The 12473-nt window shown below is 51.4% G+C and overlaps 1 protein-coding gene across 3 annotated transcripts in view; it reads right to left on the bottom strand.

Moving 5' to 3' along the window:
* The window catches only part of Stat5b (signal transducer and activator of transcription 5B), a 70672-nt gene extending 67199 nt beyond the window's left edge, over positions 1–3473 (bottom strand). For 2 of the 3 annotated variants that reach the window (XM_087569923.1, XM_087569917.1), the window contains exon 1: positions 3310–3473. The gene's annotated coding sequence lies outside the window, so the exon portion shown is untranslated. 3 annotated transcript variants of the gene reach the window in all.
* Positions 3474–12473: the final 9000 nt, after the last annotated feature.

The raw sequence follows: 12473 nt of genomic DNA on the forward strand, positions 1-12473 counted from the left end.
AAGCATTGGATACAGAAACACATACATACACCAGCTACACCCCCAAATCTTTTTTCTTGTGTTGAAACAAGATTCTTGATTATTGGGCCAGGCTAGCCTCAAACTCTGAACCCTCCTGCCTCAGCTTCCCTACCAGCTGGAATTATAGCATGCATGACCATGCCCAGCTTTGGGGCAAAAAACAAAACCAGAAAAAGCCAGATGAGGGTGGCAGAGGCAGGGAAGGAGACAATGACAGAAGTTCCTGAGTCAAAGTACTTTGATATTTTAGTACACAATAAAAGAATATTCCTCAGGCTGGGCAATGGTCACTCATGCCTTTGATCCCAGTGCTTGGGAGCTAGAGGCAGGGGGAAGCTCTGTAAGTTCAAGGCCAGCCTGGTCTACAAAGTTCCAGGACAGCAAGGGTTACACAGAGAATCCTTGATTGAAGAGAAAAAAAAAAAACATATGTACACACAGTTTCTCTCTCTCTCTCCTCTCTCTCTCTCTCTCCCTCTCCCTCTCCCTCTCTCCCTCTCTCCCTCTCCAGAAGAACTCAGTAATTGGAGGTAACTTGGAATTATCATCTGTAGCTTTAAAAAAAAATTCTCAAATACTCAAGCATCAAAACAAAAACACCTGTGGCTTCTTGTTTTCTTTTTTTGTGTGAATGCTTTCTAGGAGGAATTCTATGGTCATCTACACTCCAAATGAAAGGCAAGGTGACACTAACATAGCCCATACATCCAGGCATGACTTCACAGATGCACCCACCTTACAGGGCGTTAGAACAGCCAGGCTTCCATTGAGCCCACTTTCAACTACCATCGGAGTAAAGGATGTTATTTTTCTCTTTGTAGACCCTTCCTTTACTAGAAGGCCACATGGATCACCTGCCTATGTAACAAGCCAGAGGAACCGGTCGCTACACAGTGTCTATTCACCTGATACAAACCTAGACACTGACTGTGACATCATTGGGAGGGGGGAAAAAGGAAAACATATACCAAAAAGCAGTAAATGATACTTTTGATCTCAGTGGGTTCCTTGTGGATAAGACAGAGGAGGAGGAGAAATCAATCCAGACTAAGAAAATGGAGGTGAAATGAGAAGTCAGAGTCAATAGGAAGTGTTGGCCAAAACATTTCTGTTGCAATCCCCTGAGCTCTGATAGCACCTGTTAGCTACCCTCCCCACCCCACCCCACACACATATCATAAAGTATACTCAGAAAAATACCCATCTTAAACTCAACACAACGTATATCATTGGCTTCTTGGCAGAAACAAGAAAACAGAGAAGGTAAGAATTAGGGAGATCTTCGCTGGGTCTGCAGCAAAGATTTTCTTTCTTTTTTTTTTTTTTTTGAGAAATTTAACTCTGAGTTACGCAATCACCAAACTGCTAGTGGCAGAAATCAACTCTTGTTTTTGTCTTCTCTCGGATGTGAGAAGAGGGGTGGGGGTGGGGAGGTGGGGGAGGGGGAGGCGGGGAAGAGACTTTTCCATTCGCTCTAAGTGTTCAACTTCATGCTGGAATTTACCATGCTCCAAAGCCTACAGAAAACACGCTGTCCTCTGGTGACACCTGGCCAGTGGTAGGCAGGTGTTTGAAACTGGACTCTTTAAACCAGAAACCCCTTCCCGTTTAGTGCCACCGATTTTTAACAACTGTATTCCTTCATAAAATGGAGATTGCTACCAAACAAACACATAAACAGCTCAGAGGCCAACCAACAGAATTCCCTAGCTGAAAAGGCTCCAGCTCAACTCAGTGTTCCCACATGAGAGAAACACGAAAGAAAATAACCCCTAAATAAAATATATCCGACAGTCACACTGAACATCAAGCAACAAAAACAAATGAACAATAGCAGAACAATGGGTAAGAGGCGAAGCCCCACATCCTGACTGAATGATAACCGAATTATGTGAGATAATGCAGACTCAACAGCTGAAAAGCTTATGGCGCCGCCGGCAGCTATCCAACCGATCTGGAAGCCCAAGACACAAGCAGATGATAAATACCCCTGCCACAGGCTACACAAAGCCATCAGCCCAGTGACACACTAGCCCCTTTCCAGGGACACTCTCTGAGGATACTCCCAACGACAACCTATAGAATCATACTGAGGCCAAACATCTAAGATGGGTCCTTGAGGGTGTGAGTTGGTAAACTACTAAACATAAACAGACTAGGGACCTGAGCTGGCAGCGACATCCATTTATCTGGGCCTCGGTTTTTATAATGAAAGAATATAGTATGATCCCAGGGGTGGAAGCTTCCCAAATCTAAGATTCTATAAGCCTGTTTGCCACTGTTAATTTAATACAAGTTACGACCCACAGGGAGACAAGCACAAAAGTGTGCATAGGTCCTTGAGGAAACGAACGCTGTCTCTTTTTGCCTTTAAAATCCTGGTGGCTCTCATTAATCCCAGCTTTCTAAATGCTGGCGCTTGCTTCTCATCTTTGCCTTTCCCATCACTGCTGGCTACAAGTGTTTGCAAACGCCTCCTGCTCCAGACAAATTCTTTTTTAGTCTTTGATCACTCTGACCATCTTGCCAGATTCCTGTAGACTCAGACCAGCTTCTGTGATAAGACAGCTCTCCTTCCGACTCCCCATATCTACCCCCGACACCAGGATCACTTTTTTTTTTTAAACTCTTTAACCTTGGCTAGAAAAAAAAGATAGGGAAAAAAAAAAAGAAAAGAAAAGAAAGGAAAAGAAAAAGAAAGTACAGCCCGCCCGCATCCCACCACCACACATTCAAGTCCAGGCCTGGCAGGTCCTGATGTGGGATCCCGCAGCCCAGAGCCTTATCAAAATGTTCGTATTTGTTGTCTTGACTCCATATAAGGCGCTATTTCTTGAAGCTTTGCTGATACCCCCCAACCCACTGGGTACCTTCAGCTTATCTCTTTCCCCCGAGTCTCGGGCACTCCAGCTTTGGGGGGCACATAATAATAAGAGGAAAAACTGGGAGACAGCAGGGGCTCTTCAGAAATGCAACAGGAAGGTGTGAGGCGGCCGACAGCAGTGCCCTCGCTCCCAGGGGATCGCCTCTGTCAGCGTCCCTCACACACCCATCGTGACATGCACGCGCCAATACTTTCCACGCCATCCACGGCGCCCCCCGCCGCGGCCTCCGCGCGCCCCCCTCGCCAGCGCCCCGGGCCCCTCTGCAGCCGCCCGGCGCGCGGCCCCCGCGGCCTCCCCACGGCCCCGGAGCGATGGCGGCGGCTCGGCCCTGCCCAGCTTCTAGGCAGCAGGAGCACGGGGCCCCGCCCGGGTTCCCCGGCCCCCCGGGGGGCGCAGTTCCTACCTCGTTCTGCCCCACCAGAGCCAGCGGTCTTTCCGGCCCCGCACGCTCTCTCGCGCGCCCGCTTGCTCCCTCCCAGTGCAGGACCTCCGCGCGTCGTCGCCGGCGCTCGGTCCCCGCCCGGGGTGACGGCTTGGGCCGCCGACTCTCCTCCCGCCGGGGCCCACGGGGGCGCGCGCGCCGCTCTCGCGCCCAGGCTCCGGGGACGCGCGCCCGCCCGTAACCCCGAACGTGCCCCGCTTCCTGGTTCCTGCCCGCGCGCGCTCCCCAGCCCCGAGGTCCCTCCGCGCCCCCTGCGCGGCCGCCCTGCGGGGCCCCGGAACCCCCTGCGCGCAGCGGGGCTCGGGGGCGCGCTCGGCTGGGCCTGCGCCGCGCGCTCCCGCTGCCGGCCGAGCCCGCGCCAGGCCGCCCTGGACACCCCTGCGAGGCCCCCGGACTCCCAACACATTCTGCTTTGTTTGGGTGGGGGCAACCCCCGTTCAAGGGCACAGACGGCGGTGGTCTTGGAGATTGGGACACCCCCTCTGCAGCCCGCCCACCGCCCTCCCGCCGGGAAAACAGGCCCGCGTTCCCGCTCCTTTAGCTCTCAGGCCGAGGGCATAAGTCCATGGTAGCCCCGATCAATAATTATCCCGAGCTTGCTCCCCGGAGGGAGGCTTAAACCAGGGCCCCCGTTGCACTACCCCGACGGGCGCAGGCAGGACCGGGCCAACTGGATTGGTGGACTGCCCCTGGGTAAATCTATAGGGTACAGAGGAGACGCCTTCCTCCCTGGGAATTTTTGCTGGTAACTATTGTGGTTATGGGAGTGACAGGTTTATCCAGGGCCGTCTAGGTTCTCCCCCAGGGGTAGAGGGTCTCTACGATCCTTCCCCCAGTGTTGGGGAGAGGTTGTTGTATGTGTGAGAGAAGGCAACCTGAGTCACCCACTCTCCTGCGCTCCATCTCCGGAGCTGGCCAGTGGTTTCCCTGGCAACCCTCCAAGGGCCGGCCCGGCCAGCCCGGAAGCAAGGCACATCAGTGGTACAGAAACCTCAGCTGCAGGGGCGAAAGAGGAAAGGCCCCTTCCCATCCCTACACAGAACGCCTGCCTATTCTCTACACTCACTTACAATTTGTTCAGCTGAAAAATTTCTTAGCCAGGCAGGACCAAGAGGCAAGCTCTCCCATGGTCCTTTTCCCAGCAGCCTTCCTAGAGACAAAGGTTTTGGGATATTAACTGATCACAAAGCCCTCCTGCTCCTGCCCCACAGGCTGGGCCAACACTTGATACTGTGTGACACAAAATAGAGGGAGAGAGTTTGGAGACTGGGCAAGGAAGCTGGATGGAAATCAGCAGCTCTGGGCTGTCCCTGCAGCCAGCCCAGGATGAGTTAAAACTTCAGGGCACATTTACTCCGTTCAAGCTTTCATACCTGCATACATGCTGTCCTCTCTTCCAGGAACACACTCCTGGCCTCTCAATGCCTACCTTTCTGTGTGATGCTGCTCTAGGGCAATGGTTCTCAACCTTCCTAATGCTGCGACCCTTCAATATGGTTCATGTTGTTCTCGTTGCTACTTCATAACTATAAATTTTCTACTGCTGTTTATAAATAGCTGTGTTTTCTAATGATCTTCGGTAACCACTGTGAAAGGGTCCCTAGATCCCCAAATGGGTCTCAACCCACAGGTTGCTGCTCCAGGCAGTATAATTGCTACCCTCCCGTTTCTCACCACCTGCTTCGTGCCATGCCTTATCACCATACCTCTTGTGTTGAAGAATGATTTCTTGTCAGCATGTCTCCTCCAAAGGCAGACACAATATCCTGTTCACCTTTAAATCCCCCCACCCACACCCAGCCCTGTGCAGACACCCAGTAAATATGCTATACCCTGGAAAAGGAAACTACAAGGACTGTGTACATATCAAGGGCACAAGGTCCAAAAGCAGTCATACCACTGTGAACATTTTTCTACCCTGTTCTCTGTTCTCACTACAGAGCAATATCAATACTGTCTACTTCACGGTGTCCCGAGAATCAAGTGAACTAAGAGACGTGAGATACTTCAAACACTGCCACCTACTCTATTTATGTTAACTGTTACTGTTATTAATAAGAGCCAAGATTTAACGTTCTTTTCCTGAGATTGGATAAGGTCTAGGACTCGACTCGGCTCCCATAGTTGATGACCAACGGCATCCCAAGGGTGCCATGCTAGTCGGGAAAACCATAGCATGTCTCTGACCGCTCACTAGGTAGTCTGTTAGTCCTGTGTTTGGAGGCACAAAGGATGGAATGTTCTGTGGCTACTTCAGCAAAACAGAAAGCTGTCACTCTGACAGGAAGAAAGGTCCATCATCTTCCTCCCTGTTTGAAAATTCAGATGAGTCCAGATACATCTCATAGGACCATACTGCTTCTGCTATATTGTGAGGACACCAGTCTTAGGATACAGAAAGTGCTGGAAGGAAATTGAATAGAAAAGTAGGATCTTGGAAATTTCCAGAAAGATGCCTGGAGGTGTAGAGATGACCACTGGGAGACAGCTCTCCATCCACTCTGGCCTGGCCAAGAGAGAAAGAGACCACATGGAAGAGTCCCAAAGCCTGGCTCACAGCCTGTGGCCATACATCCTTCCGGTTCTCAGCCAGAACTAACTGGAGCCTCCTTCCTTCATGCTCGTGGATGACCATGTGGCTGCCACAGAGAACAGCTCCTTCATTTCACATCCTTCCCTCATAGCCACAGGGAGATCATGAGATCTCATTTTCTTGAAACGTAATTGAAACCACAACCACGATCCACTTTAGCCAGAGACCCATGTTTATCTGACTTTCCTGTGAATACTTCTCTGGATCCCAGGAATCAGACTGGCTCTGGGGATCCACCTGCCACACATTAGCCAGGGAAGGGCCCTCATGGGAATTTTCCTTCTATGGTATGGGAAGAAGTCAGATTAGGCCTTGAGGGCAATAGTGGAGGCTAGACCCTTAACAGACAGGACAGGAGAGACCACAGAGCTCTGGGACCTATGGAGGCTGTCACAGACAATGCCTTGTGAAGGTCTCTGGTGGGTGGTATGCAGGATTGCTTCTGCCCAAGATTGACAGCTTGATTTTCATCCAAGTTCCAGCCTACTCTGTCAGCTTATCGTCCATGTGTCCTTGCTCAAACTGTTTGACATCTCTGAAAGCCTCAGCTTCCCCTCATGGGCAAGTCAACTTTAGGGGGTGACATGAATATAATCTTTCAGGGTACATGCAAGATTCTAATAACAGTGCGGCAGGTGTCCTACCAGAAGGGACATGAGGAACAGAGACAGGAGACCCAATTGTTCTCTGTCTGCCCTTTCGGACTGTGTGACTCTTATATCATTTAAAATGTTAGTTAGATGGTTGTTCTGTTTTTAAAGGAAAAGGGAAATGTGACTGGGTGTGCAGAGGCAGCCCTGAAGTCCCAGCAACTTGGGAAGCGAGAGTTGGAGGATCACTGCCCAGGAGAGAGAGAGAGAGAGAGAGAGAGAGAGAGAGAGAGAGAGAGAGAATTAAACCAACTAAGCATGTTGCTTGCTTTAAGGAAAGGCATGTAATAAATGTGTGCTTTCTTTCCTTCTCTCAGCCTAGCCCCAGCCAGCTTGCTGGGTCAGGAAGGAGTAGATTTTTGCTGAGGGGAGGAAAGGGTTGGGAGGGGTAGGGAGGAAAGTAGAGGGATGGAGGTGTAGATCCAGGCAGGACTCACCACCTGGAGATCCTCAAGCTCTCCTATCTGGAGCCTGTGTACCTCACCTATCTGGGCACCCTTCCAGGAATAGTTAAGGGGTGGCTCTCTGGAAAGCTCAAGGGCCCCCATGTCTCCTGGGACAGGGTCACCATGCCCTCTACACCCAGAGTCCTGGGGCGATGGTGCATTAACCAAGGGAGGGTGTGGCTGATGCAGAGGAAAGAACACTGCCAGCACAACCGGTATCTTGCCAGCTTGCAGGGCAGGTTAGGAACTCAGAAGCCAGCCCAGCGACAGACAAAGATGCTGCAGAGGCTGCTGCTGCTGCTGCCACCTTGGGCTGGAAAGCAGGTCAATGGGATGTAAGCAGCCTGAGGGTAGGGCTGTGAAAGGCAGAGCCGGTGGCGGGGGCTCTGGGTTGGGGAGAGCGATCTAGGAAATGCCCTGAACTTGAAGCTCCGGGAAGCCCTGAGCTGTCTTAGGAGCCTTCTTGTCCAATAAAACATGTACTTTGAGTAAGCAGTAGAATGCAGTCTTTGAAAGAAAAGAAAGGAAAACAAAACAAAAACTAAAGCACCACCAATGACAACAGATTAGGACTGTAAGAAGGGACACACAAGGGTTGGGGATTTAGCTCAGTGGTAGAGCGCTTACCTAGCAAGCGCAAGGCCCTGGGTTCGGTCCCCAGCTCCGGGAAAAAAAAAAAAAGAAGGGACACACAATACATGTGGGATGCACAATACACATAGTACCAGACGCTCTAACTGAGACTTGATTGGTTGGTTTGTTGGTTTGTTGAGACCGAGTCAGCCCTGGTCAACCTCAAATTCACTGTGTAGCCCAGGCAATTCTGTCTCAGCCTCCCTGGTGCTAGGATGGCGGCCATGAGGCATTATCCCTGGCTTTGTGGCTAGTTTTAACAGTATCCTGACAGATGGGTCTTGCTGGCCTCCTTCTGGGAAAGAGGGTGCTCGGCCCTGAAAGTTTGCTGAGCTTGCGCAAGATCACATGGCAGAGGCAAACTTTCTACCAGGCCCATACAACTCTAAAGACTTTGTGAGCAAATAGGAGGCTGTCAGCAAGGGACCAAAGGAGCACTGGTGTTCCAGGTGGGTGGATGGGGAGTAAAGACTTGGAAGGTTGAGAGGAGGTGCAAAGGGACCGGGGTGGCTGAAGGCCAGGGTGAAAAGAAAAGCCCGTGCTTGGGACTGAGCTGAGCAGAACACAGAGACCAGGCCCAATGCCAAAGGTTTTGGTCTTTTTGAGGTTATGGTCTCCATTCTCTCCTGGGACCATTGAGCCCTAGTTAGAAGCTTGGAGGACAGGGAGCAGACAGTGACAACGTGGGTGGGTTGGAGACTTAAGAACTGGTTGGGGAACAATGAGAAACAGACAGTGAGAAAGAAAGCCCCTGGGGTCATAACAAAGGCAAATGGTGAAGCACTGTGGGGTGGCAGGGAAGGAGCCCTCTCCCACATACCCCCAGAAGACTGAGGTCAGGTACAGGCTGGTCATGTTACAAAAGAGTTCTTGTTGAGCTGGAAGGAGGGCAAACTAGCTCAGCAGGAAGAGGGGATGATAGCCATCAGGATGAGGACACAAAGCCAGACTGGCCTGGGCTCCTTAGAACGGTGGCCAAGCCCACTCCTGCCCACTCCACTCTCTCCCACCACGTCCCTGGCCTATACCTGCCGAGGGCTGGGTGTGCAAAGCACAGGATTCCTCCTGCCCACCTGGCCAGAGAGAAGATGGGCCCCCAGTATTGTATCTGGACCCTCTTCTGTCTAGTGTACCCGACCTGCCAGCCTCTCCTCAGCCTAGGTGGGCAAGGCAGCTGGCAAAGAAAGCAAGATCCCTACCCTCCACTGCACCACCCAGGCTAATCCCACAGCCTCCCTCCCTTCCCTCTATTCCCAGAAACAAGGGACAGTGACTGTGCCTCCGGCAGGGTAGCCTTCTGTTCTCTTGGTGAGTTCTCTGTAAACTGACTTCTCTGAAGAATGTTAGAGACCAGGGGACAGAGGTGGAAGAAAGGGGCTTCACCCCAATCCTGAGGTCCTTCCCCTTCTCAGCATTCACAGAGAGAAAACTCGAGCGCACACGCACGCACACACACACACACACACACGCACATACACACACATACACACGCACATACACACACACACGCACATACACACATACACACATACACACGCACATACACACACATACACACGCACATACACACACACACACGCACATACACACATACACACACATACACACACATACACACACACATACACACACACACACACACACACACACACACACACACACACACGTGTCCTCATCCTTCAACTTCTATTCTGGTCTCTTCTGGCTTCATGGTCACTAAAGGACAGCACCTCTACATAGAAGCGAGGTGGGTGCTGAGCACTGGTCTGTGGCCAAGGCCGGGGACTGGAACAGTTGTAGCCAGTCCAAGCAGAATACGGATGAGTGAAGGAGGATGTTTAAGAGCCTCAGGGGTGTCTGCTCTCCCCTTCCAGCCATAGAACACAAACACTTCCTGGGACACCTCTAATTTCCTTGGGAACACCTCCCTGGCTCCCAAGCGACAGAAACTCTCCTGGAAGAGGAGACGGACCAGAACAGGTGATTCTGCTCCAACTGCCTAACCCAGGCATGCCGAAGCCAAAGCAGACTTCTACCTCTGCCTGCTCGTCCTACTAGGTGCTTTGCAGGCCTTTCAGACTCTTCTGATGACTGAGAGCACAGCCAAAGGTCACTTCAGCATTATCTTTCCCTTCTCCATAAAGGTAATCCCACTTTCACACAAACACATGGTCACAGGGACTCACTCTGTACAACGGGGCTCTGCCTAGCATGGGGGTGCAGGAGCCGTGATCAATACCAAGAACCACCTAGCGGGGAATCTTTTTACTGGCCTGGGCTTAGAGATGGTACAGCTAGGAATGGTCACTGAGCCCCTGCCCACAAGCTGTTGGTAGCAGCAACCACATACAATACCAGACAAGGTCTCTTCCACGGACGAATCGCTGGGGTGATTCCAGCCCTACCTTCATTCAGTGTCGGCATAAATGTGCCATGATTCAGGCCAAGATGGGTGTGGAGGGAGATGGGTTTCTGTGGGATTTGGGGGCATGTGTGCATGTATACGTGGACACACCTATGTGTTTGTCTACCTATGTGTGCATACTCACATGGGGAGGCCAGAGGTCAACCTCAAGAGTCAACCTCAGGAGGTGTCCACCTTGCTTGTTTAGCTAGGAATCTCTCACTGGGACTTGGAGGAGGTGACCATGCTTGGATGGCTGTACCTCGAGGCTCGGGACCCCACTTGTCTTCATAGCCCCAGTGCTAAGATCACAAAGTGCATACCATCATTTTGGACTAGCTTGTCCCATTTTGTTTTGATTCCCCCCTCCCCTTACTCCAACGAATACTGTAACCCCAAATTGGGGACAAAGCATTGTCAGAGGCAAGAGGCTACTTCCAATTCCAGGTCCCAGGCCATTTCTCATCTTCCATACTCCTTTTCCCCAGGATTCAATTTTCTCCCTTAGAACTTGGTCCCTTAAAACCACCAGGGTGCTTTACCATGGGAAATAGCAGAGACCAAACCAAGGCATTGAAAGCAAAGGCAAAAACAAACAAAAACAAAACAAAACAACAAACAAACAAACAAAAACCCTAAAAGCCAAATTTTATACTTCCGGGTAAGTTCTATTATCCGGAGTCATAACCACAGTCACCTCTGCTCCCAACCCAACCCAACACCTTCCCTCCTCAGCTCCCATCTTGGGAAAGCTGTAGACTTGCCCTCCTCCCCATCTGACCATCGTGTCTTTTCCAGAGAGAAGTAGAAAAAGGTAGAATTGAGCAGTGAAAGACACAACCAGAAGAAATGGCGAAGTGTCTCAGTGGGTAAATGCGTTTGCCAAGCAAGTTTGGCAACACTTACAGGGTTGACAGACATCACTCCACCATTGTCGTCCCCTCCACACAAGGGCCACAGCTTATGCACACACAATAGTGATAAGAAACAAGAAAATGATACAAGGTTTAAAGATACAAGGTTTCAGAGCCTCAAAATGGCCCAATGACGAGAGAGCCTGAGGCACAGCAGGGAGCCAGCCACCTGTGGGTCCTGGTGAGGTCTGGGGACATGAGTGGGCTCTGCAGACTCTCTGCTCAAGGGCACCTCCATCCTAACTTTTGAGTAAGCAGGCCTAACCGCCTTCCCAGCAAGCCAAGCCCAACCCAGTCAATGCCTGGAAATGGGTGGGCAGCTCTGTACCGCCCACTCCCAGGTGTCCAGATGGAGGGCATGGCCAGCGTGGTCCTCTACCTATAAAGATGTAGCTCAGAAAACTTGGGAAACCTAATGAATCTGCTGTCATACCTGCTGTGAATGACTGGGGGACACCGGTGCCAAGTGGGGTCCACCTACCATGAGTCAATTGGCTTGGATCTGCCACACAGGCTCCAAGAGTCTAGTCAAGTCACTTCCCCTATCTGGCCCTTTATTGTTCCCATGGGGAACATCACCTTCATGCCCACTGCCAGCTTTGCTTACTGATGGTCCTCTGGAGCCGAGGGTCTACTTGGCTCCCATCCAATGCATTGTGCAGAGTGGAGGAGGAAGACGGTGGGGTTGGGGGACGATGCTTATGCTTCTTCCTCCTGAGCCCCTTACCCTATCTAGTGCTGGCAGGGCATCTGCAAAGCAAGGTCCCTCCCATCCTCCGGTCCTCCTTGCAACCCCCCCCCACCTCAGTTTTCAATTCCTTTCCTCGTGATCCTGCCAAGTAAAGTCACTGTGACCACACACAGAGGGCGGGGACAACCCAGACATTTCAACTTCTGCAGAAAAGGTTCAGGTTCCCCCCCCTAAAGTAAAAAGGGTAAAAAAGAGGAGGTCGAAAGACCAGAAAGAAGGATCAGGAACTAGGAATGGAAAGAAAAAATACAAGAAGAAATTAGTAAGAGAGGAAGCCAATTAAAATGATTCCCTCTAGGCCACTGGGTCTTGGCCTGATGGTCTGTGAGTAGGCAGCCAGGCTGGCCCCTCCTTTGGTACTGCCTATGCCAAATGCCAGGCAGAGAGGAGGCCCAGAGGAGAGGGAAGCTGGGCAAAGGGGATGGCAGACTTCCAGCCTGGCCTTGTCCAACCCCTGGGCCTTGAGGGGGAACTCTTAGGGATGGGGACTATGATCCAGGCAAGACTCCAGGAAGCAGGTCTGCTCCCCTGGCAAAGTCTGCGGGCAGATGTGAAGTTAGAAAGTGCAAAAGGCCCCTTCCTGGGCCTTTTGAAAAGGTTGGACCAGCTTTAAGATGTAATCCTTCTAGGTGACTAGAGGGACTGAATCGTTTGTGGGTCCTAGTCTGCTGATGAGTCTGTGATGTGACCACAGTGTGGTCCTGGGCAGGCCCCTTCTCTTCTCTGGATTGACG

The sequence above is a fragment of the Rattus norvegicus genome, chromosome 10, assembly GCF_021556685.1.
Source record: "Rattus norvegicus strain SHRSP/BbbUtx chromosome 10, alternate assembly SHRSP_T2T, whole genome shotgun sequence".
In the NCBI taxonomy this organism is placed as follows: Eukaryota; Metazoa; Chordata; class Mammalia; order Rodentia; family Muridae; genus Rattus; species Rattus norvegicus.